The 27,994-nt window shown below is 37.4% G+C and overlaps 1 long non-coding RNA gene across 2 annotated transcripts in view; it reads right to left on the bottom strand.

Annotated features, from left to right (window-relative positions):
• Positions 1 to 1,149: 1,149 nt before the first annotated feature.
• The window catches only part of LOC141379115 (uncharacterized), a 28,737-nt gene continuing 1,892 nt past the window's right edge, over positions 1,150 to 27,994 (bottom strand). The window contains exons 4-7 of one of the 2 annotated variants that reach the window (XR_015516848.1): positions 25,419 to 26,027; positions 4,689 to 4,723; positions 2,442 to 2,550; positions 1,150 to 2,271 (exon numbers count right to left, since the gene is read on the bottom strand). This is a non-coding gene — a long non-coding RNA (uncharacterized LOC141379115). The remainder of the gene's footprint in view (positions 2,272 to 2,441; positions 2,551 to 4,688; positions 4,724 to 25,418; positions 26,028 to 27,994) is intronic. The other variant, XR_015516847.1, reaches the window with a different exon arrangement.

Below are 27,994 nucleotides of genomic sequence, written 5' to 3'. Positions count from 1 at the left end.
TTGCTGTGAGGCAGTGGTGTAAAGTAACAAATTACAAATACCCAAATTACTGTATCATTACTGAGTTGTATAAAACTGAAGTAGTATAAAAATGTGTACTTTTACCTTCCCTTGCGTACATTTTTAGTGCTGTATCGGTACTTTTACTCCACTACTTTCCTTCAACGTGCAGTCATTATTTTTTCATGTCTATAGGAATTCGAAAAATCAGTCCTGTGATTCCTTTTCAAATTAAATCGCACATAGAAAGTAAATCACATCATGATGAACTACCTCAAGACACGGGCGATGTTTGGAAGCATTAAAAGTTTAAGAAGATGTCAAAAATCTTCACACGCAATAATCAAGAGACTGTTTAGACTGCATGTGATGATACGATGACAGAGGTTAACCATATGATAAATGGCCTTAACTGCCAAAAAAGTTAAAGCTTTTTATAGCATAATGCTCACTAATCTTAAGTGCTTTAAAATAGGCTACTTTTTACTCATATTTTGGGTAATATTTACAACAGACATTTTTACTTTACTAAGTTTTTGGGCAAGTAATGGTACTTTTACTCGAGTATAATTTGTCAGTACTCTTTCCATCGCTGCTGTGAGGCTAACCACTGAGCCACCGTGCCTCCCATAATCCAGATTACAGTACCTAAAATGCATAACTTGCCATGGTTAATTTAGATCTTACACAACTCCACTCAGTGTCTTGCTGTCACTGAAATGTAACAAGATTCTGCTGCTTTTTTCCAGGTAATGTTACTTTATTCATATTGACAATGTTAAGAGCTATTAAAAATAGAATAGACTTAACTTATTACTCATTAATTTTGACAGTTCTGAAGTTACTGCTGTGTGAACAAGTCATTTTGAATCTCACCCCAACTGCAGGTAAATACAGTTGTAGCCTGAAATGTAAATCTGTGAACATTACCTTGTTTGCTGAACTGTTCATGTTGAGCACAGTACCTGTGGTATCATGCCTACAGCTGAGCTGATGTTTAAGGGTGCTTTTACGCCTGTGGTTTGTTTAAATTAGTCTGGACCTATTCAATTCATCTTTATTTGTATAGCGCTTTTACAATGTAGATCGTGTCAAAGCAGCTTCACATAGAAGATCAGAGCAAGGAACAACAAAGACGAGGATTCAAATGCATGTAAAATAGGATTATATTTAAGCAAAGCAGGGACAAAAAGAAGCAGCTGGTACAAAATGGGGAATCCAAAAGTGTAGTCAAAAACTGACGAAGTCAAAATAGGTGGCAAGCAGGATCAAACAATAAACAAGGCTAAGGTCAAATTCAGGCAAAATGAAGAAATACAAACACACATCAACATCAAAAACTCCATGCTAAACTGGTGTATGTGTGGTGTATAAATAGTCTGAAATATTAGTGATCACAAGTCTCAGCTGTGTGTGTCTCATCAGCCATGATGAGCAACTAGTGTGTGTGACATGGCCTGATAGGATTTGTAGTTCCTAAACATTTGTAGTTCACCAGCAATCTGTCAGGAGTGGATTGCTGGTGATCGTAACAATTAGTGAATTTAAACAGTGTCAGTTCAGTTTTCAGAGTTTAAGTTTAATTAAGTTTAGTTTAGTTTAGTTTAGTTTAGTTTAGTTTAGTTTAGTTCAGTTCAGTTCAGTTCTGTGTGGTTTAATATTCACTGCTGAGAGTCCAAACACTGAATAGTAATGCATCGATGCGCAGGGCAAGGGCAACAAAGGATACAATGCAACATTTTTTAGTCTTTTATTTTTTTTACATCACACAAATTGCTCTAATCCACACCAAACAAACAAAGCTGCGGTTATGTGACAACTCAATTGCCAGATATACATTTCATATTTCCTAAACTGTTTTTCAATTGGTCAGAATTAATATGCAGGATTAATTAGATTACACAATAAGATTTTGTATGGTGAGACAACGGTGCTGGCTGACTTGTATCCCTAGTCTACATATATGATATAGTTTGTCAAACTTCAGAAAAGCTATACATTTCGAGAAGCACAGATGCAGCTAGAAAACAGTGTTTGTAACCTCAAACTTCAATGTCACTCCAGGAGTACGTTTTCAAGCTGCTACGGGGTTATGCTACTAAAGCACTGTCAACAAATACTCGCTACAGCAGCTGGATTAGTAGAAAAATGCACAGTTCTTTTAACAGTTCACACTGTTCAAGTTTACCAGGACTACCTCTTCAAGCAGGTCTCAGAACGCTTGTTTGGTCCATTTTGGTGTGCACTTGAGTGTGATTGCTGCCTTCACATCTGCCCAAGTGAACAGCACCAAAAGGAAAAATTAACTCAAGTGCAATTCAATCAAAGTAAATGAGGCAGGTGTGAATCATCCTAAATCAATACTCCTTCTCAACATAAGCTCATTCTGAAAAATGTTCCCATATACATTTCTGGAGATCACAAATTATGTAACCACTTACCTCTGTTTTGATGGCTTTCCTGCTGTTACCAGATGTCTAGTAGCTCGCCATGTGCGTCCGCGGACTTGAGTTGCAGAGAGGAGTTGACCATCACAACAGTGTTCGAGTCCTGCAAAGATCAGTTACAGAAAGCGAGTAAGACAAAAACTGAAGCCAAAAAATAAAATAAACAATCAAAAAACAGGGTGAGAATGGGGTATAATCTGAAAATGTAGTAAAATCAGGCTACCGCAAGGGCTTTTTTTTCTGGATTGTTTTTTTAAAAACACGGTCGGTTGGGTTTAGGGAAAAAGGAGGGTGGGTCAGTCAATCTATAAGTGAGCCATTCAGTCAGACAGTCTACAGCGGCCTCTGGTGGATTTACGTGTGAACAGCCAGTGCGAATGACACTGAGGAGAAAATTTTGAGATCTTAAAAGTGTACACGGTGGCCTCTGGTTGATTTGAAACAAAAACGGTAAAAAACTTACCTCCTGGGGCGTATTTGGCGCTCTTCAGAAATGTATATAGCAGTACGTTTTCAGGGTGAGCCTGGGTTGCTCCTTTTTGTAGGATATTGTCAATATATTTAGCACCAATTGGGATTCAAATTGACATTGGAAGCGGATGCAAGTAAACTGAAAACTGCAGACTCTAACATCAGTTGCTAGTGCACTTCTTGCAGACATGAGAATGAGGTATTATACAGCCCCTACAAGCTGGATCCATTGCGTTCCAGCCCCTAAACCCAATGTCTCACCTCCAATAAAAGCTCACAGCACCAGTGTGACCCCTCCAGCACTACTCACTTTGCTCCTGGCAGAATTCAAACCAACATTTTCTGTTTGGATGTGGGTGTGCTAACAAGGGCTCTAAAGGCTTCAATAGTGCACCTCTTTAAGTTACAGGAGCAAGGTGTACTCCCACTGCTCCTACTAGCTGACCTCTAGTGCACTCACTCACTCCTCGCTCCCATATGGTATGCTGCACTAATGCAACCCCTCCAGCTCTATTTGCACTTCTCCAAGAAGGAGTTCAGGCATTTCCAATATGGAATGCGGATCTGCTAACAAGGATGCCCAGTCGATAGATGACCTCTTGAGACCACGTAAGTGAGGTTGACTCACACACCTCCAGCTCTGCTGGCCTCTATTACACTGGAGAAAACTGATGTTCAAGGTAAGCTGTTCCTCTGAAACCCTCCACCTCCACAGATCCCCCTGTCCTAAATCTTCTGTAAGATATGTTTAAGCATACAGCAAATTAGCAGTTGCACATCTCTGCAGCAGTACTTCAGGTCCATCAAGAACCGTTAAATACATTAACGATGTAATATGCATTACTATTCTAAAATCATTCATTGAGGTGTCATGAATGACTTATTAGTAAATGGATAATATCAATTATTACTTTATATTAATCCTATTCAGTCTTGTTGACTACTCTCTGTGTCTGTTAAATGGTCTTTTCAAGGGCACTAGCCACAGCTTCGATATCAAAACATAAAGCCATATCAAGTCCAGGTAAAGCATATAACCTCCAGCGAAGCACTTTAACACAGGAATATATGTTTATGTCATGTACACAATGCACACATTATGTGAAAAGTGGAACCTCTTACCCTCTGGGTGATTTCCACTTAACCCCAGCATAACCCATGATGAATTATTTAGTCCAGAGCGATTATGATAGGCCTCTCCAATGACATTGCTGCTCTTTTAAACCTGTGATAAGCGGCGTGACTTATGGCCACTTTACCATCATGTTGATCCTATATGAAAAGGTTATCTGGATGGATATGCCTTTTAGATGGAAATGTTAATCACCCCCCCCCCCCCCCCCCCCCCTTGCCTCAAGGGAGAGGATGTGGTACAGGGGCTATTGTGAGAGGTTTGACCACACTCTCCAAAGACTTGCCCCTTTAAACAGCCACCCAATGGGGGAAAAACTAAAATTGTTTAGAAATATCTAGAGTTATTTACAATGGAGTCCTAATTCTGTATTTTTGTTTTGTCTTGCACAAAAAAATAAACTGTCATGAAGCTGAATCTCTGCTGTGGAGTGGATTTCAAGGATGTTTAGCACTTTCTGCCAGTGAGTGGGCAAAACATCAACAACTCTTTTAAGACTTTTTTATTGCATATGCACTAGACTCATTTCATACAATATACTTCTTGTGCTCAAATAAATCATTCATACTATATGTTTCTGTCTATTATTTTACAATTAAAAAATAAGTGGCATGTGGAAAGACTAAAACAGTTGTTACCTTCAGTGTACGTGTGGTCATCAGACTGCTTCTCTCTGAACAAGAAGAGGAAGAAAAATCTCAAGACATTGTCTCAGAAAAATAATTACAGAAAATTCATTTTGCATGATATTGGCATCAAAACATATACTCGGGGGATGAGTGGCTTTTGACCTTTTACTTTTCTGTGTAGCCCCAGGAATATGTATTTATTTATTATTTATTTTAAATAGTTTCATATATTTGTTTATGAAATAATAAAATGTTTAGTGCGGTGTCATTTTTGTTTATATTACCTAACCATTGATAACCTTTTTTTTCCATTTTGAGCATTATAAACTCTAGATGATGGATAATAAAGCCCAACGTGTCTTCTTTCCAAAGATACAATAACTGTGAATGTAGACCAAATTATTCAGCAACTGTTACTGTTTTAGTTTGGGATGGTCATTTTTGAGAAAATGCCTCTGACGGTGAGGCAAAGACACCAATATAGCCTCGGAAAACTTTTTACAGAAATCTCATTTTCCATGCTCTCTTCATCACATTTGAAATATAAACTCATGAAACACTTGGCTTTCAAGGCATATATTTTCTAGTACATTACATTAATGGTTTCCTGTGTTTGTATATGGAAAAACAAATTTTGAACACAATATAAAAAAAATAATTCTCATTGCTTCGTAATGTAAAACTTTTTTTATAATTTTGCGCATAAAAACTTTACCACAGTAAAAGTGTCCAAAGTGCCTTCTTTCCAATGATACAATTTTTTTGCTTGTAGCTTACTGGGGTCAAGAACTGTTATTATTTAAATTAAGCTAGGTGTAAATCCCCAAACGTGAGTGCTGGGTAACGGTGTGGCGCTTATGTACAGTATGAGGAACCATTGCTGGTTTAAAAACCTTTAAAATGACAGCACCAGACAACAATTGCAGTGCATGATGAGTGATTTTTGTTTGCATAGCATGTGTGTGGATGCAATTAAAGTGATTCAAAGTGGTCACTGATGAAAGCCTAATGTTAAGTGTTGTGGACAACTCTGTTTTTGGGGGAAGGCGTTCCCAAGGTGTTTTTCTCAGAAGCTGCCTTAGATGACCCCAAGTTTTATTTCTGCTGGGAAAAGTGATAAACTAGAATAGAATGACATTGTTTGGACTAATAAAATTACTTTTAAAAAGCTAATGGGATGTGATATCATTTTAGCTGGACCTGTCTTGGCACTCGGCTGCAATGCCTTGGGTTGGCATATTTGCTTGCTCAAGGAGGATTTGGACATAAACCTTTCAACCTCTCTGTGAATGTTTACATGCGACAAACTAACATGGATAAAAGGTAGGCCATTACCTCAGACTGGTCTAATGTTAACCGTTTGAGCGCTAACACGTGTACACACACACACACATACACACACACACACACACACACACACACACACACACAAACACACAAGCAGAAGTGCCAGTAGAGCCCAGATTAGCTTAGAGCAGTAAAGTGCCTCTCTGCTCCTAATGGGCTATAAATCAGTGTAGTCGCAAGCCTGTTTACTGCAGCAGTGTCCTGCTCCTTCACTTTACAGCCCGTGATGGAAAAACCATTTAAATAAACACAGGACCCATTACATCTGAATCACTGCCACCTCAGCACAGGGAGTCGACATAAGCCAGCACATGCTGCCAAGTTTGTAACCAGTTATCCCTGGATTTTATTATTCTAAGTGAATTTCTGCCTCAGACGTTGTTGTGATGGAGCAGTCAAGCATTAATATTAATCTCGTATATATAAGACAATCAGACACGGGAATGGTTCACGTTTGCTGGAGATGTTTGGATTGCTGTTTGTTTTTATTGGTTTAGGACTCAGATAATGTTATATGGAAAGGCATGCCATGTTTTCTGAATCTCTACATAGCATATTCAAGGGAGAGTTCAAGCAGAAAGAAGATTCTGTCTTTGTTTACTCACCCTCGTGTTGTTTTAAAATCTGTAAAACATTTTCTTCCAAATGGTGATACTGTATGAAGAAGGATGTCCAAGCTTTTTTTCCATACAAGGACTGTGAATGGTGACCAAAATATAGATTTTTAAATATCCCTTATATTTCCCAAAGATGGGTTGCGACTGGAAGGGCATCCGCTGTGTAAAAAACTTGCTGGATAAGTTGGCGGTTCATTCCACTGTGGCGACCCCAGATTAATAAAGGGACTAAGCCGACAAGAAAATGAATGAATGAAATATCACTTATAACTTTTTTTTACATATATAATATCATGACTGTTCATGTGAGTCTGAAGAACCAATGGTGTTTGGTGTCAATGAAGTCGTGCCACAGATGATTAAACAGATAGAGAGAGAGAGAGAGAGAGAGAGAGAAAGAGAAAGACAGGCAGACAGACAGATATTAATTTTCCTTTGGCTTAGTCCCTTTATTTTGCCACAGCAGAATGAACCGGCAACTTTTCCAGCATATGTTTACACAGTGGATGCTCTTTCAGCCCAGTACTGAGAAACTGCAGATCGCAACGGACTACAAATCCGCCAGCAAGTTCCAGTCATGCACTGCTCACACGCACCTGTTCTGAGTTCCGGTGATTTTACACACTGCGCAAAGATCATCAAAGTCTGATAGCAAGGACTATTTAAGCTGCATGCACACACACCTCGGGCTAAGTCTTGTAAACAATTTTGTGAACATTACAACGCATTTTCCTTGACTTGCTTTGCCCTGTTTTTGACCCTCGCCTTGTTTGTTTATTTATGTTGTCTGCTGCCTGCTCATACTGACCAATCGCCTGTGTTTTTGACTACGACTCTGGATTTGTCTGCATACACTTGTTTGCTTCTGATAGTGATCATTGCTTGCCTGACCATTCTCAATAAACCTGCATTTGGATCTGCACTTCTCTTGTCAGCATCCAATCTCATAACAGGAACATCCATATTTGATCTTCCATATTTACACAATGGCCAATTTAGTTTATTTGATTCACCTATACCGCATGTCTTTGGACTGTGGGGGGAACCGGAGAACCCAGAAGAAATCCACGTGAACACTGGGAGAACATGCAAACTCCACACAAAAATGACCCAGCCAGTGACCTTCTTGCTGTTAGGCGACATTGCTAACTACTGAGCCACCATGCCGCACCATGGATAGATAAATAAATAAATAAAAATTGAATGAGCTGCAATGAGTTAAATGTTTGTATGACATATGAATTTTTCTTTATTTTTAACTTGAACTCAAATTATCCAAAAGGGTTTTACAATTGAAACGACAAAACAGAATGGTAATTATTTTGAATGAGCCATTTCCGTAAGACCGCACAGTATTTTACTGTAAACTTGGCGAGAATAGCAGAAAAAAATTAAAACAACTGTAAACTTTTGAAACTGCATGTGTTCATTTTGTGAGTCTCTTATTTTGTAACATAACCACAAAACAACTTTGAAGCAGCCTTACAAGCGAGAGAAAAAAAAAATCAATACATGTATAGCTTTTGTTAAAGCAAGAAAAAAGTTTTAGCATAGCTGCACCAACACTACAAAAGGCTGAGAGTAACATCATCTAAACACTGCAGTCACTCTATATGTCCTGTGAGGTGAGGAGCATCTGTGTGTGCCAGCGCTCAGCTTGAGTCTTTTAATTCTGAAAGACACTGAGATCAAAACACTTTCTGTATCTTCCTCCCTCTCTCTTTCCCCCTCTCCCACATTTCTCCTTTTGTCCGTTAGGAAACAATAGCGATAATAGGGGAAACAGAGAAGAAAGGAGCGGGAACTTTGCCCAGACATGTTCCACATCTTGCGCACGGCAGGAAAACGCTTTGACAATCCGCCGCTTTAAAATCTGAACATCATTTGTATTATTAAAAGGATGCGTAATCCTCACTCTGCATTAACAAGCAGCTTCGACTAAACGTGACAAATTTCTTCATGAAACTTTTCCGCCGTATGTTACATTTTATGCTGAATATCACTAATTGTTTTGCACTGCCAGTATGGAAATATTGAACGATTCTTGGCAAAATGGTCCTTCCTAATATATGCTCTGTGAGTTTCCTCTCCTTGGCTGGTCTAATTAGCGCCAATGGAGGTGTTGTCAGCCCACCTCCATCTCTGCAGATTGCAGCAGCTGTTTTAATTCCAGCGAGAGCAATGCTAAATTTCATTAAGACCCAAAACCTCCTCATTACATGCAGACAGGTGCAGGAAGTGCAGTGAATTCACACCGCTGTGAGTGACGCCTCCTCTGTATTTCATGTAATGTTTCATTGATGCACCGTACTCCTTTTTTCTTCCCTCCACGTACCAGATGAAGTTTCTGAGAATTGCACACCTCAGGGACGCCAAAGTAAAAAGGTCAACGAAACAGCGATGACCAGCCGAATCACCCGCACGGGGGCTGATTCAAACACCACTTTTGTCAAGATCCTTTATGAGCGCTGACAGATTCTTGGGCTCAGTAGGGAGATGGACCTATGTTACGCCAGGCATGGATGTGCAGGTAATTAAGAGAGCTGTGGAGTCTTGTCATTGACATTACCCAGTGCTGTAGCCTATGTCCATTACTCATAGTAAAGCTCATTATGGAAGCACAGAACTCTGCTTCTTATCACTACATTTCAGCCTCTATGTATGGAAACGGAGCAAGATAATTAACTCAACAGGCCATCTTTCAGCAGGAAATATGGATTGATATAAAAAGAAGCCAATATGGGGAAATCTGACATTTAATGAGTCGCCATGACATATACTTGAATGTATAGCTCATGATGTTTCATTTGCACCAAGAAAGAAACTGGAGCAAGCCTTATATGTTGGCAGATGAAACTCAAGGATAAAGGGCCAGACAGCTTAGACAAGTTCAAAATTAGCAAGGAAATGGTGTGGGTACAGTTACATTTGTGGCTGACGTTATTCCATATGCAGTTATGAGATATTTCCTTCTAGACTCCAAAACATGTGTTTAAAATGAATCATGAAGCATTATTTAGTGATGTGACGATTTGCACTAAGGCTTCGAAGATGTATAAAAAAAAGATACACCTCGCAATGAAGCACTGTACTGGAGCTTGATTTGTTTTGCTATAATCACGTGATCGGTGACATTCAAAGCTTATTTTTTGCCTATAGACGAATTACCCGTTTGTAAACATTCAGGATGCATGCGCAGCGAGGTTGCGGAAAAAAACAGGAGCGCTAGGGAGGGAATGACATCCAATGCTGTACAGAGTTTGTTGTTGTAGTAGAGATAAGTTATATTAATTACATATTATATATATTATTTACTTAATGATTTCAGCATATTATAACAGCTTGTCACCCAGTGATAAGCACAGTTATTCAGCAAAATTAATGTTAAAGCGAGCAGCGTTTGTCTGACAGGTCCATTTGCGATAGCACCCTCTCAATAGATATTGGATAAGACAAAGTGGCCAAGCATTCAGCCCCAAATATACAATCTCATTGAAACTCCAAGTGATTTTAGAAGAGAGAAGGCCTGCAAGTCTTAGGATGCCAACAATGTTGTTCTGTGTGGTCATGTGCAAGAAATAATGTTCCATGATTACCAGATACAAAACTTTGCTAAAAGTAAACTTTGTGCTAAAAACCGAGGTTCTGCCTAACCCAAGACAAGGAAACAAGACGGAACTGTACAAGGCCTGGGTAATCATTACCAAGCAAAACAACTGCATTCTTACAGTCAACTGCACCTATGTGAATGTACATTTTTACATTTCATTCTTAGATTCCGTGTCCACAGTTTAATTCACCATATCTAACTATTTTTGCTAAACTAATTTCTGCAATCAAAAACAAGTAATATATATATGATTTAGATATCGTAACCTTGCAAGATATAAAATGAGAATTGCAGAGTCCAGCATTTTGAATAAGGTCCTCACTCCATTCGGCTCTTATGATGGCTGTTAGCCAAAGGCTTCTGGAGTTGGCATTAAAAGCAGTGTGGTGTATGGTAAAATTTAAGTTTTCTATTTTTGCACTCTTGAATTTGGCATCCTACCGCACAACACGACATGTTTGCTATTGCAACTGGTAGTTTTTTGCAACTGGTATGCGCTGTTAAAACCGTGTGATGTAGGTTGGTAATTGCCCTATACCCAGGTGACTGCTTCGAATTTTGATTTAAAGGTTTAAACCAATTGGTTTAACTAAAATACAATAGTAATTAATAGTAAAAAAAGCTTTTAAACCATACTGAAGTGTATTTTTACAAAAAAAAATTTTAAGAAGGCCGGTGCATATTGTAGTATAGTGTGTAACGGAGGCCAGCAGGTGAGTGCAGCCAAAAGGCTTACTCCTATAGCCTCCTACTTAGAGCATTCGCCTCCTATCCAGGAATTGCTGGTTTGATCCCCGCTAGGAACGAGTGTGTGAGTTTAAGACTGGTTAGAATACGATAAATGTAAATATTTTTGAATACCTTGGATTTTACAACAGTCATCATTGATGTAATGTAACATACCTTATATGTAAAATACTACAGTAATTGAGTAAATTGTTAATATTACTATGTGAATGAGTTGGTCGGTTGTGAACATTTGACATTTTTTACAATACAGTGCTTTCCCACACTGTAGTTAGGAGAGGTCCTAATCGAGCTCTGATTTGGAACGCTTCGAGTAACAAACCTTTTTCCGATATAATTGAGTCAAACAGTTTACTGGTTCAGAAAGCTTCATTTCACCATCACTAGCATTATTTACTACAGAAGGCAGTTGACTGGTATTTGTGCTATTAACTTTTTTTAGGACATTAAGTGTTTCTCAACCACGTTTCTGGAGGACCACCAAAACTGATGGTACTAATGTGCACCTTTAAGGTATTATTATGGACCTTTTAGGTACAGATTTGTACCTTTTCAAAAGGTACCACCCCAGTGACAGCTCACGTACCTTTATTTCTGAGAGTGTAGAGAGGGTTGTTTAAAAGTGTGGATTTCTGATAATTCTGGTATGCCATACATTATCTGAACATATCAATATCCAGGCTACATTATTTTTTAATTTGCACTGCTCTTGGTAGATTGCGTTAGTCATTATGGAAATGATCTGGCTGTGTCTGTGCTCAGCAATTTGCATATTGTCAGTAGAATCACACTCATATCTTTTTACTCTCAAGAATGTTAATTTCAGTTTAAATGAAATACTGAAGGTATGAAGGTAATTCAGGCAATTGGGTTGCATTAACAAAAAAAAATTATCTTTTGCAGTTAACTGCGTGCTCCCATCTTGCAAGTGCTAATGTAACTGGCAAAAAGACTTTTGGCTATTCACTTGCAGAGACGTAGAATGCAGTATATGTTTTAAAATACTGATGAATGAGTTTTTGGACTGAACTATACAGTATATTTCCATTAAAGCTTCATTTTGATTCAATTCTCAATAGTACTAAAATATATTTTTATATCGACATGCCTTTTTATTTATGTAATCTTTACTAAAATTAATAATATAATGTAATATTTAATCAATAATGGACAAAATCAAGTTCCGTCCTGTCTTGTTCAAAACACCACTTCATTAGGACAAACATAAAAATAGACAAGAAAAGCTATCAGAAAAATGGAAGCAATTTTAGTTTTATGCCAATCCAATCCGCACCCAATGGTTTACAAACAACAAAACTTTCCACAAATTCACTCTTCTGCAATTCATAGCACAGATTATTATATAAGCATATTATACCTGGCTTTTTAAGTTACATTATACAAATGCACACCATAAAGTATGATCATATTAATCCGGTTCTGTCAACATTGCACTGAATCCCCATTAAACATTGTATTCATTTTATAGTTTAGCTGATTACTAAGGAAGTCATGGTTTAACTACCCAGTAACTCAGTAAGCCTCTGTCATATTATAGTCCTTCATGTCCATTGTGTTGCACAAATCTGGGAAGTTGATAATAACCTAAAAAAGTACTTATTTGGCAAATACTCTGAAAAACTCTTCATAGCGCAGTAGTAACACACGCCCTCAACTGTAATCTGGATTAAAGTTAAAATTTTGACGTACTTAAACTGTAATTAGGACATTTTTTATATAATTACTACATTATTACAAGCATAAGTTATAATTATGATGTTAAAGAAAGTAATTTAAAATCTAGAATTAAAAATATTAATGCATATTACATCAAAATTCAGATTTAAAACGTATTTTCTAATATATATATATATGTATATATATATATATATATATATATATATATATATATATATATATATATATATATATATATATATATATATATATATATATATATATATATATATATATATAATAGAGCGAAGCAGTGGCGCAGTAGGTAGTGCTGTCGCCTCACAGTAAAAAAGTCGCTGGGTTGCTGGTTCGAGCCTCGGCTTAGTTGGCGTTTCTATGTGGAGTTGTGCTGGCTATGTTGGTGGTTTATTCTGCTGTGGTCACCACAGCCAAAAAGAAAATGAATGGATGAATCAATAATTAATGTACACACGTACTATGCCGCTTGTTTTCACATACTAAACTGTGTAATTATTGTCAGGAACTGCTCCAGGTCTTATCGCATTACAGTTGCATATTACTTCACTGAATGATTTCAGTTATTTAACAGATTTAAAATGGCTTTTGATGAGATATGTAAGAAACTAGTCCCATACAGAGGAGTTGTTTGAGTGCAAAAGCCTGTCTGCCTGTCTCTTTAGAATCTCTCTAGTCTGTCACTCTCTTATCCCAAGGTTAAGATAGTGACTTGGATCTGGTCCTTATTGAATCCAAAGCTCCGCATCAAAAATATATATGTACTCGCTGTTGCATTTTTAATAACTTTTGATGATTTTTGAAGGTGTTCATATAAGCAGTTTGATCTATTATATTAAGGAGACGTAAAGACGAGTTAGACTTCTGGTGTGAATGATTTATGTTTGTGTCGAACACTCAGGATATATGGAGTAGAATTTATCCTATATTGTAATTCTTATTACAAAGCACTCGCTTTCAAACCATGAATGTGTCTCTCGGGATTTCACAGTTTGAAGTGTCTGTCATAGGAAATCAACATGGTATCATTAATAATTAAGCATAGCGTCTTCTCATCTCATGAATAATAACGAGGCAGCGGCGCATCATTGATTAATGTAGCTATTTGCCACACCACAACATGTGACGTCCATACAATCTAGCTCAGGTTTCTCCTACATTTAAAATGAAGAGTTATTAGCATTGCCTTATCTCAGACAATATATCGTTTCATGTCATTTTAAGTACACTAAACGTTCAGTAATATTAGAGTGAAATTTTGTTTAGTTAAATTCACAGTTGGGTTTTTTGGTGAGAAGAGTCCAAATGGGCCATAAACTCTGATCGCTACGTGTTGTCCAAAAATGGAAAAAAGTTTAGCAGAGGTTATGGAGAGGAACAGGCAAGGTGCCCAATAAAAGGACAATTTATGCAGCTGCATTCGGTACAGTGAAGGTCTCGGCACAAAGATGCCCTGTTCTAGGTTTGCCCATAAATTGGGGGTCTATGAATGGCTAGCTGTGCAAGACTATCGGAGCCCTTTCTCTGTCGCTCCTCCAGAGGGGAGAGTCTGAAAGCTATTTCCCCCCGTTAACCCAGCTGATTTGTGGGACGCTAATGGCCAATGTTGACGCAGACCTTGCCGCTCTTTTTTTCCTTCACTCGTGGCGTCTCCTGGAGGGAATATCATGCCCCTTTATCACATCGTTCCCACAGAGGCTGGAAACTCAAGGCCTGTGTGTTGGATAAGGCCCGTCCTGCTTGCGTCCATGCTGGGTTAGATTAGACACGCTGTCATCATTCTGCCAACAGTGAGATGTAGTGTGTACTCCAGATGTGGTCATCTTTGGGAGGGTCAGTGTCAGAGACATGAAGGTAAGACATCCCTGAAGGATAATGAAGTAGGAGTGGGAAAGATAGTTTGTTCACTTAAGGTCTCAGTGTGGCATGTTAACTTTCAGACCTAACCATTTCTTAATCTACTTTTGCAACACAGGCTCATTCTGAAGACGCCTTCCTATATACAATTATGGAGATTGTGAATAATGTAGCCAGAGGTACGTATGGTTGCAATTCGTCTTTAAAAGGAACGCTACAGTGCAGTATGATGCTGTTGAGAGGAGTTGCCCAAAACGACAGAGTATGAGATGAAGAATGGTTCCAGAAAGCGGGAAAGACAAAAATAAAAGCCAAAAAATTAAATAAACATTCAAAAAAGTAAAAATCAGGCAAGGGCTTTTCTTTTTCTGTATTGCTTTTTAAAACTGTCGGTTGAGTTTAGGGAAGTGGGTCGGCGGGTAAATCGTTGCTTTTGAAAACACTGTTGGTTGGGTTTAGGGAAGGACAAAGGTGGGTCAGACAAGTCAGTCAGTCAGTCAACAGCGCCTCGGGGGGATTTCCACAAGAAGAGCAGGCACAAATGGCACTCGTGAGACAAATTTGTGGTCTTAAAAAGCCTACACAGCTGCCTCTGGTGAATTTGTGGAAAACACATCAATTTTATGAAATGTAAGGGGCTTATGGAATCAACTTAAAGGTGAGAAATGAACTTTGACAGCTTGTGACGTCATCTGGCCCTTTTAGTGAGTATGTTTACATGGACACCAATACTTTGGTGATTTTGATATGATTAAGACAATATTCTGATCAAGAGTCTACCACGTAAACAGTGATTTTATCTTAAAGGACTACAGACACAAACTGCGGAGGATACATTTATAGGCTGGTGACGCAATGACATTAATAGATCTATGTGCTATAACGTAACTAGGAATCATGAATTTAACATTCAAAAAGCAGCTCATGTAAACACCTGAATCATATTATTGTCCTATTCAGATAATAGCAAATCATTAGATGTCCATATACTGTAGAAGTAGTCGCAAGCCCCAAACCCAGAAAAAAGGTGTTCCCTGAATATTGATGACAGCCTATCCATAGGTTAGTAGTAAGCTAATGTAATGTTAATAGCATAATGCAAATCTTGTATTCACGCTAACAAACAAATGAACAAAAGAAATATATTGACGCAATTCAAATATATATATAATATGAATTGATGTTTACTTTAAACTTATTATAAATATATATTTATATTGTTTGTTTTGGCACCGGTATCGACCGGTATTTGGCATTTCTGTGTGGAGTTTGTATGTTCTCCCTGTGTTTGCGTAGGTTTCCTTTGGGTTCTCCAGAGGAGAGAGTCTAAAAACATGTGGAATAGGTAAATTGGTTTGGCAAAAATTATCTGTGGTGTTAGTGTGTGAATGAGTGTGTATGGATGTTTCCCAGTAAAGAGTTAAAGCTGGAAGGTCATCCGCTGCGTAAAACATATGCTGAATAGTAAGTAATGGTAAGTTTATAATCTAATTAATACACAATAAACCTCTTTAACATTATTAAAAGTACATTCTGAGTGACTGATGTAGATGGTTTGCACTGAGTCACAGTTTATTCACTTGCTAGACATTTTATTTTCAAGATCTGAGGTAAACTATCTGTAAACGTCATGTAAAATATATTCAGAATGGAATTATTTAAAACTGAATAAAGCACCTGATCAGCACATGAGATTAACATTGTCATAGCAGTTTACGCTGTTGTTCAGCTGTAATATTATTATATTAATTTTATTTATATTATTTTGCTAACACTTTATTTTAATGAACAATTCTCTCTAGCAGTAAACCATATGACTTTTGCCTCAATTAATTGGTAGATTTAGGTATAAGGTATAATTAGTAAGTATAGTGTTTATATAGCACATTTATCATGTATGGCCAAACACTTAAAGAGCTTCACAATCATGAAGTTCCCCCGACTCCACCACCAGTGTGCAGCATCCACTTGGATATTGCAACAGCAGCCACAGGACAACGACACCAGTGCGCTCACCACACACCAAATATTGGTGGAGTGGAGAGAGTGATAGAGCCAATTCAATGGATGGGATGATTGGGTGCCATGAGATTTTAAATGACCACAGAGAGAGTCAGGACCTCCAAAAATGGTGCTTACTAACAGTATAGTGTCCCCTTCACTTTACTGGGGCATTAGGCCCCACACAGACCACTACTTCCAACAGCAACCAAGTTTTCCCATTTGGTCTCCCATCTAGGTACTGACCAGGTTTAGACCTGCTTAGCTTCAGTGAGTAACTGTTCTTGGGCTGCAGGGTGATATGGCTGTGGCTGGATGGGTATTGTATGGGATTAGATGAGTAGGATTTAGAATAAGATCATGCATAATATCTACTGAGTCAATATCTTAAAAATAGGCAAACCAATATTGAGAATTAGTTCCTAAACTAAATGATTAGACACCATTATTTTTTTTGACCTATGTTTATGCATATATTCATCACTCAAATCTTCTGGAGGCCATGAAAAAACTGTGAAAATGATTTATAACTTTGAAAATGATTTATATTTATATAAAAATGACAGTCAAATATGATCATTAGTAAACCATCATAAAATCATCATCAGGTTATTTACTTGGGTTTTCACTTTTACTGTCAGATTCCCAAACTAAACAATAATCATATATCTTAAAATAGACTTTTGTTGCTTTAGAAAAAGTTGGCATTATTCTACTACACACTCCAAATAATCTTAGTCTATGTAAAATGAATGAATTCGCTTATGAATTCTTGCACAAAGACTTGACACCTGAGAGTGCCAATTAAGTTCACAATCAATATTCACCCCTAAATATTTATATGAATTAACCTGCTTAATGTCTTTATTATAAACCACAACAGAGCTCTAATCGCTCACTGAACTGGGGTTTATGATGACCTCCTCCGGTTTCTTAATGTTAATTTGCAAATTGTGGTCATCACAAAAAATAATAATAATGTGGCTTTAATTATTTCATTCATTATTTTATAACTTATTATTCACTATTTGTTTATTTACCACTGAACTGTTTGAAAATTCATTCATTCATGTTATTTTCAGCTTAGTCCCTTTATTATTCACCACAGTGGAATGAACTGCCAACTTATACAGCACATTTTTACGCAGCGGACGCCCTTCCAGCCGCAACCCATCTCTGGGATTGTTTGAAAATATTTCTTGAATTTATTTCTCCACTTCCTAAACTACCTAATTGTCCATTTATTTCTAACAACTATATTTTTACAGAAAAAAAAAATTAAAAGCCATTTGCCGCCTACTGTATTTTGCTCATTTATATAATTTACCGGGGGTGGGGGGATCACTTGGCATGTAGACCAGCTGTGCACTTGGCATGTAGACCACATCAGGTAGAAGTTTAAGCGCATTTAAATATTTATCATTGGGAAAGTGCCTTAAATAAGCACCTCCAATTAGCCCTGGTCAGCCGGCCTGCAGCGCAGTGGGACCCTCTGAATGTTTTATTACAGGCTGATGCGTTCAGCAGCATCAGTGTTTGTCATTACCAGCTCTCCTCTCAGTAGCTCATGCAGTGACCACAACAAGACCAGTGCTCAATGTAGAGCTGCTGACGACTACATCTGCTGAAGCACAATCCTCAAAAGTACATCTGCTGAATTGACAATTTTCAGCTTTCTTGTGAAGTCAAGTCACATTGATTTGCATTGCGCTATTACAAAATTTTTATATAGAGTACTTGCACAATACATCATATGCAATATTTTGAATTCAAATGCAAAACTTATAAATGAACACATTTTAATGTTTTAAAAGAATGAATGAATAACTTAAACCAGCTAATGGCACAACATGTAAGATTGTTATATATTCTGCTGACTTATGTACGTACATTACACTAAATGTTTAAAAAAAAATGTTCAATATTTTTTATAGAAAACACCAAGCCATCGGCAAACAACTAACGCAGAAGAAACCCAAATGTGTCATCGCCTCACATGTGGTTCTGTCTGGACCAAAAAGCTGCCCATGAACAAACCAAATGACGAAAGCCATCTGAAACAAGAGCAGTTTGGTACCACTATCACAGTAGTTGTCAGTCACTACAAAGGGATTCGCTTGCACAAATACGTCTGATAATCTAATTATGCACATCATCTGAAAATATTTGAAAAATGTAGTGAAATTACAGCTGGCCTCTTGAATTGTTTACTTGATTACTTGAATGCATGAACCTCTCTTCCAGATGTGACATTTATAAATAGCAAGTGACTGTTAGAACTGCAGCTGACTGCTGTCAAATTTCTGCCTTGTAAACACCCCTAATTAATATTATTACCATTTAAAATACACATCAATATCCAAATTTCTATGCTTAAGAAGCAAAAAAAGAAACTTTTCCTGAGTCAGTCACGTCATCTTCAGACTACTTTGTTGAGAATACATGCCCTTTCAGCAGCAACATTTTACAGTTTATGATAAGAGTTTTGAAAGCCATTCTATATGTAAACAAAAAGCAGATTTCTTTCTTCAATTACAACAATAACAATGATGTAAATTTGTGGTATAATAATGTCAGTGGCACGGTGGCGCATTGTGTAGCGCTGTTGCCTCACAGCAAGAAGTTTGCTAGTTCGAGCCTCGGCTGGGTCAGTTGGCATTTCTGTGTGGAGTTTGCATGTTCTCCCCGTGTTTGAGTGGATTTCCTCTGGATGCTTTGATTTACCCCACAAATTCAAAGACGTGATATGTAGGTGAATTGGGTAGGCTAAATTGTCCTCAGTGTTGGTATGTGAATGAGAGTGTATGGGTGTTTCCCAGTGATGGGTTGTAACTAGAAGGGCATCTGCTGCGTAAAAACATATGCTGGATAAGTTGGTGGTTCATTCCGCTGTGGCGAGAAAATTAATAAATTACAATGTAAAATAAATATATATATATATATATATATATATATATATATATAAAGTTGGATTTACTTTCGGAGCAATGTTTTTTCCAGCTTGTAAACTTTAAAAACATCAACAGCCAAATAAAATTGACCTGACTGTAAGGGCACAAGCATTTAAAGTTGTGTAGGAAATTATTTTGCATTGATGTTAACTTTAATATATTTAGCACTATAAATGCAAATGTTTCAAAGTTCATTAAATTAAAAAAAATTCAAAGTTCAAAGTTCTAATTATAGTGCAAAGTCATCAAATAATAAATATATGGAAAAAAAACTCATATCATTATCAGTAGCTGTACAAGGGAAACATTATTCGGCTCAAACTAGTTGAGTTGTAAGTCAAAATTTTGTTAAAAAAAACTAAAAAATATCTGAGTTTAAAGGTGTAGTTCACCCAAAAAATGCTATTATTTACTCAGCCTCGACTCAACCTGTCTTAATTTTGTTTTGCTTTTGAACATAAAAGACAATAATAGCCATTGACTTCCATAGTATCTGTTTTGCCCAACATGGGGTCATTTTGAAAACATAGCCCTATTTACATTTCTGGAGGTCGCAAATTATGGAGCCAGAAGTACGCATGACTACATTTCATCTATAAAACAAAAGCAATGGGGCCCTATGACGCCATTTCTTTTTACACGTAACAGCTGACCGCTTACCTCTGTGTGGATGGCTTTTCCTGCTGTTACCAGTTTGTCCACAGGCTCGCTGCATACTTCAGAGGATTTTTCGACAGAGAGTGTTGTTGACCGTGATTACGAGGTTTGAGTCTAGCAAAGAACAGTTCTAGAAAACAGCTAAGACAAAAACAAAAGCCAAATCTGGGTATCGGTTGGTTGGTCAGTCGGTTGGCAAAGACCTCAAGTGGAATTATACAAGAACAGCAGGTGCGAATGGCACTTATGAGAGAAATTTCATAATTCAAAATGAGATCTTACATCAGCCTCTGGCGGATTCGCTAAACATAAACTGCAAATAAACATAGTTCCTGGGATTTATGTGCGCTCTCCAGAAATGTATATAGAGGTATATAATCAGAATGAGCCTGGGTTGGTGTTACCTACAATTACTCAAAGGTTACCATTTTTTTCAGCTTTCTTAAAAATATCTTCTTTTAGGTTCAGCAGAAAAAAGAAATAAACATAAAAGTTTTGGAACTGCAATCAAACGCAATAGTGAATAAATTTAAATACATTTTTAAAAAAATACCTCATTTAATCCACTCAACCTGTTTTGAGTTTCTTTTCTCGGTAGAACACAAACAATATATATTTTGAAGAATGTTGGAAACTTGTAGCCGTTAGCTGCATCCCAAATGGCACACTATAGACAATGCTCTTATACACTATGTACTTATGCACTTACCCACTCATCGGCATAGAATATGTATGCATGTTGACCCAAATGGAACAATAATTTATTTTACAAGCAGAAATTCAAACAGTTGAAATAAATGACCAAACCACCAAATAATACCTGCTGTGAGTACAACCGTATTCACCATCGGAAGGCGCTATAATTACTCGTAAGGAAATTTTGCTCTCACAATCCAAAATAAATAAAGTCACCCAACATCAGTGCCCGAAAGCTCCACCCTTTCCGCTACTTGAGCAAAGCAGCAGCTGTTGAGCGTGTGAAGTGTCCAACATTCCACACTTCATTTTAACAGCTGAATAAGAGCATCATCCAGCATCATCATAAGTGCACTTATTATTTTCAGAGTTTTCAGTGTGAACGCACTACTTACACTAATTATACTACAAAATGGTGTAGTAAGTGATTTGGGACGCACCTTTTGACTTCCATAGTTTTTTTTACCCACTATGGATGTCAGTGGCTACCTGAACATTCTTCAAAATGTCTTATTTTGTGCTCAACATCAAAAACAAATGTCAAACAGGTTTGGAATCGCTTGAGAGTAAGTAAATGGTGAGCAAATTTTAATTCTTGGGTGAACAATGCCTTTATTGAACCAAAATGTTGACTTACACGACCCAACCTAGATTTTGGTGTATTAAAATTCCTGCCCTTTGACATCAAGTCTCAGCATCCCAACATGCAGACTGTTGCAGTCAAGCCCATTAAGTCTGCCGTGAAAATGTGTTTTTTTCTTTGCCACACGTTTTGACATTTTTCTTGGGTCTGATAAAAAATGAATGATGACCTCAATAGTCTTTTACATCTGCGTGAAGATCAATACGGTGTGGGCGAGTAGGTTAGGGGGTCTCCAGAGGTTGAAGGAGGGGGTCTTTTTCCGAGGCTCGCTCGGCTTGTACACGAACTGCCGGATTCTCTAAGTACTGTGTTTAATTGGAGGCCCGGGCTGCGGCTGGCAGACGGGGTGCTGAGTGGGGCTGTCAGTGCCGAGTGGTACGGCAGGGCGGCAGCAATGCTGGAGCTTCTCTCCATAGAGAGCCCGGGAGTCCCATACATTATTGATCGCTCCTGAGATAAAAGAGGATGCTATGCCGTGCACCCTGCTTCTTGGGGAGGAAAATGAAAAAGGGAGACATGGGGAGGGAGATGGAGAGAGAGAGAGAGAGAGGATAGAGCAATGCCCTGGCTTCCAGCACAGTGTCGAGGAAGAAAAACAAGACCTTGAGAGTTTGATTCTTTTCCTTTTACTGTGTTAGAGTATCAAAGTACTTCTAATATTCATTATTCATAGGTAGGCTCATCACAAACGGCTATTCTTTCACAATGCTGCATCTTTTTAAGCGCTTCTTGTACATACCACTAAAGAACAGCAATTCTCGCAAGACATTCTTAGGCATAATGAAAAATTACAAACGGTGGGTTGTGAAAAGAAATGGCAAAGTGGGAAAAAAATAACTTGTGTCACCAGGGTCAGAAATGTACTTTTCCATTAAGCGGCAATATTTGCATTCTTTACCTTTATGTGTTTGCATATTTTGCGTTTTTTTATTTTTTATTTATTTTTTATTTTTTTTTTTGTTACCTTTGGTAAGGCTGTTTTTATGACTGCACGATTATCTATTGAATGGAAGCTTTTCATTGGTTATTGTAGCATCATTGGCATTTCAGTAGCAAACTTTGTTTATACAAGTTTTTGGAGCATACTACATTCAATTTCCTTTAGCTTAGTCTCTATTGCAAAGGCCACCACAGCGGAATGAACCGGCATCTATTCCAGCATGTTTTGCACAGCAGATGCCCTTCCAGTCGCAACCCAGTACTGGGAAACAGCCATATACACACATCTGCTCATACGCTACGGCCAATTCAGTTTATTCAATTCACCTATAGGTAGGCCGACACTGAATGTGCACGTGCAGAGATCCGCAGATTTCCACAGATTTTCAGCCCATCATTGAGTCAATTTATTTAGTTGTGTGTAAATGTGTAACTATATACACTAGTCTTCCAGTCCAAAGTTTAGGGTCAGTAGGATTTTTAAATGTTTAAAAATAAGCTTCTCTTGCTCACTAAGGCTGCATTTATTAAATCAAAAATACAGTGCAAATTGTAAAATTGTGAAATTTTATTACACTATAAATTAACTGTTAAAAAGTAGTTTATCATTTAAATGTAATCATTTATTACAGTGATTTTAAAGATGAATTTTCAGCTTCATTACTCCAGTTTTCAGTCAAATGATCCTGAAATCACTCTATTATTAATAATAATATTTTATTATTATTATTATTATTATTATTACTATTATTATTATTACTGAAATTACTGATATTATTATTATTTATTATTATTATTATTATTATTATTAATGTAATAGTAATAAAAGCAATAATGACTGGAGTAATCATTTCATTTGAAACTATATACAATAAGAAAGCAGTTATTTAAATAAATATTTAACAATTTTTTTTTTTACATTTAATAAATGATAATAAATTATGAACAAAATCAGTTTTTTAAAAAAATAAATAAATAAAAAAACATGAAAAAAACGGACCCCAAACTTTTGACTGGTTGTATATTTATTCATTTTTTTTATTAATTTCAGTATCATGAAAACATTTGTATGATTTGCGTACAATACAATTTATAAAGTAATAATTTCTGTCTTTTAGTAGATTTATGGTAGATATATTATATGAGAGACTTGCTTTGTTTAACAAATAAATTGATCTAATAGGATTTGCATTGTAAACATTAAATAAAAATTTTAAATGTATAGTTTTTATTTAACATTAACATATTACGTTTTTAGTTACAATACACCCAAAAATATTCTGCATAAATCCACAGATTTATTTTTTTTTTCTGCACAGAAATAGCAAAAAAGAAAATAAAAATGTGCAGATTCTGTCTGGTTCTACCTATCGTGCATGTATTTGGACTATGGGGGAAACCAGAGCACCTAGAGAAAACCCATGCGAACACAGGGAGAACATGCAAACTCCAAACAGAAATGCCAACTGGCTCTGTTGGGACTTGAACCAGTGACCTTCTTGCTGTGAGGTGACAGTGCTAACCACTGACCCACCCTTCTATCCCTTTATTTATTTATTTATTTATTTATTTATTTATTTGCTTGTTTATTTATTCATTTAAATTGACATTGAAATATTATTCAATATTATATTTCTCTTCATCAGAAGCCTTACAGGGTTTTATTCAAACTAGCAATCAATTATATGCATATTATATACATTACAAACAAAATGATATGCATAAGCATTCTTGCAACAGCTCTATTATATAACCACTGAAGCTACAGACTGTGAAATAAATACCTTTCTTTCATCATATCTACATTTTGATTATCATAACAAAAACTGTGAGAGCGGAATTCAGTAAGTGCACACACAGAACATAATCTTTTATCACTGTTTCCTTCAGCAAAATGTGCACATGGAAGCAAACTTTAATAACTCCTGTAGGAGGATTTTTTAACATCTTCCCATCTAGACAACAAATCTTCTCTAAATGCCTTTAGGCAGTTTTTACAAAGTTAGCCTTGTATCTAGTGGAAATCCTCACACCATGGGCTATACATGTTCATTGTTTAGTAGTTCAGCTGGCCATTTTATCAAGTTTGTATACTATCTTGATATGTATATAAACAATAAGGCAATCATGTTTATATTAATATACAAATATGAAAACATCTACAGTAAAAATGACAGAGAACACAGAGTGAGCAGAAATTGCATAATACAGTTTGTCCGAATCTTTGAGTCATATTTTATAATAGGAGCTTTAAATATATAGTTTGCTGCTGACAGCTACTCATGTCGTTTAATATGCTGAAGATTTCCTCAGTGCATGACTTACATTTCACAGATATATTCTCCATCTACAACTGTTAGAAAGTCATGAAAATATTTCCATTCTGCTGTCGGCAGTGCTTCAACTTTCAGTGACCAGAAATAGATGTTTAGCTACCCACCTTTGCTGCTGCCATTTAAAAAAAACACCATTAAAAACAACAGGGAAAACATGCTCGTCTGAAAAGTGGCATGCTGTAATGTGGTAATAGTCCATGTTTGCCTCCCTCTGACAGTGTGGTGTGAATTGGCCTTAAATGTAATGCGCCAATCGGCACTTCCTATTCATTTTCACATTTCACTTTAATAGAGACAGCCATAATAGAAACTTGGACTGCTCTAAGCACAATTTTTATGCTTGTACTGTATTTTGAATATGGGGGATGGATGGAAGGATGGATGGATGGATGGATGGATGAATGGATGGATGGATGGATGGATGGATGGATGGATGGATGGATGGATGGATGGATGGATGGATGGATGGATGGATGGATGGATGGATGGATGGATGGATGGATGGATGGATAGATAGATAGATAGATAGATAGATAGATAGATAGATAGATAGATAGATAGATAGATAGATAGATAGATAGATAGATAGATAGATAGATAGATAGATAGATAAATAGATACTCACCGGCCACTTTATTAGGTACACCTTACTAGTAATGGGTTGGACCCTGTTTTTCCTTTAGAACTGCCTTAATGCTTCATGGCATAGATTCATGAAGATACTGGAAATATTCCTCAGAGATTTTGGTCCATATTGACATGATAGCATCACACAGTTGCAGCAGATTTCTCGGCTGCACATCCATGATCCCATTCGACCACATCCCCAAGGTGCTCTATTGGATTTAAATCTGGTGACTGTGGAGGACATTTGAGTACAGTGAACTCATTGTCATGTTCAAGAAACCATTCTGAGATGATTCGAGCTTTATGGCATGGCACGTTATCTTGCTAAAAGTATTGTAGCCTCAGTTTCTTTTTTTTAGGTGACAGGAGTGGCACCTGGTGTGGTATTCTGCTGCTGTAGCCCATCCACCTCAAGGTTAGATGTGTTGTGCATTCAGAAATGCTCTTCTGCACACCTCGGTTGTAACACGTGGTTATTTGAGTTACTGTTGCCTTTCTATCAGCTGGAACCAGTCTGGCCATTCTCCTCCGACCTCTGGCATCAACAAGTCATTTGCCTCCACAGAACTGCCGCTCACTGGATATTTTCTCTTTTTCCGAACGTTCTCTGTAAATCCCAGTAAATCAGCAGTTTCTGAAATACTCAGACCAGCCCGAATGACTACAACAACCACACTACTTTCAAAGTCACTTAATACACCTTTCTTACCCATTCTGATGTCCAGTTTGAACTGCAACAGATCGTCTTGACCATGTCTACATGCCTAAATGCATTGACTTGCTGCCATGTGATTGGCTGATGGTAAATATAGCGTTAACGAGCAGTTGGACAGTTGTACCTAATAAAGTGGCCGGTGAGTGTAATATACCTATATATTATAATTATACTTTTAATATGATGCCATAATCATCAGTTCATTCATTTTACACAATAAACTTTAGTCATAATAGAAACTTGAACTGAGCTAAGCAAAAATGTTGCCTTTTTAAATTTTTTTTTTGTTCATTTGAAAAAAAAAAAGAAATAGGATAGGTTTGTTTCTTCTTAAAAGTGAATTTTAATGTATAACTATTAAAAAAGTTATTCATTGGATTTACTAAACAATTCAAGGTAAGGGGTTGCAAACAATTAATATGAGCTGAATTTAAAGAAACATTTAATTTAGTAATGTTCAACTTTTTTGTTTAAATTCAGCCCATATGAATTGTTTACAATCACTTACAATAAAAAAAGTAAATTCAATTAATTTTTTTTTTTTGGTGTAGATTAACTATGTACTGTATATGCTTGACAGCTGTACTGTCCAGCCTATTCACCACCTTATTTTTTATATTTTTCAGATTTTAATTAAATTGTAATAAAGTTCACCTTTTGTGAAGCTGCTTAAGAACAAAACATATTGTAAAAGGTCTTATACAAATAAACTTGAACTGATTTCAATTTTACTGTGTAGACTACAGCATGCCTAAAGATGCACAATGCATCTGTATGCCAACTGTCACGCCTAGCATTCCATCAAATTTTAATATTAATTCAGGTCAAATTGACCTTACAGGCTAACGACCAAGGCAAATGGCACAAAACGCCTTCCACCCTTCACCCAGAGGAGCGTGAGCAGCGATCGCTGACACGGGTCATGCTCTCAGTCGCCACCGTGATGTGGCAGAGAAACAATATTCCCCTGCAGGACGATGTGGCTGCTCGGCCTCCTCCCCGAGACCCAGGGGGCCTCCGCATGCACGCGGCCCACAGAAGCAGCAGATGTCGGGGCTGCTGTGTGCCGGCACCCCCCGCTCCTGCCCTGCGGCTGTGTGCAGAGCGGGCGGCGTGTGGAGGACACTGGGACAGATGGCAGGGGGTGCGGGCACGGCTGAACAGAGGATGTGCCAACATTGGATTCATAGGCATGTATGACATGTTTACCTCTGTGGATTGAAACCTATAAATGTGCCCTTTATTGGTGATGGGTTTTACGCCTCTAGACTGTTAATTTGCAAAATATCCACCTTTTTCCTACACCCCATGATGCTTTGTCTAAATTGTGAGAGTAGTTTCCATTAAACTGTACTCTACTGGTGAGGTGTCTTAAAAAAACTGGGTACAATGAGTGGCATTATACACACAACCTGATTTTACCATGCGCAACATGTTCCTGGATTAACATCTCTGTTCATCTGGGAATATAATTCCATTTCCTTTGGCTTAGTCCCTATTCATTATGGGTTCACCACAGCGGAATGAGCCGCCAACTCATCAAGCATTTGTTTTTCGCAGTGGATGCCCTTCCAGCTGCAACCCAGTACCGGGAAACATGCATACACACTCATTCACACACATAAACTACATGGTCAATTTAGTTTATTCAATTCACCTATAACGCATGTGTTTGAACTGTGGGGGAAACCGGAGTACCCAAAGGAAACCCACACGGGGAGAACATGCAAACTCCACACAGAAATGCCAACTGACCCAGCTGGGACTCGAACCAGTGACCTTCTTGGTGTGAAGCGACAATTCTAACCACTGAGCCACCATGTCGCCTGGAAAATAATTCCAATGATATTAAATAAAAG

Source organism: Danio rerio, chromosome 19, assembly GCF_052040795.2.
Source record: "Danio rerio strain M-AB ecotype USA chromosome 19, GRCz13ab, whole genome shotgun sequence".
Taxonomy (NCBI): Eukaryota; Metazoa; Chordata; class Actinopteri; order Cypriniformes; family Danionidae; genus Danio; species Danio rerio.
Note: the sequence above shows the minus strand (reverse complement) of the source record. Positions and strands in the feature narration are given on the sequence as shown.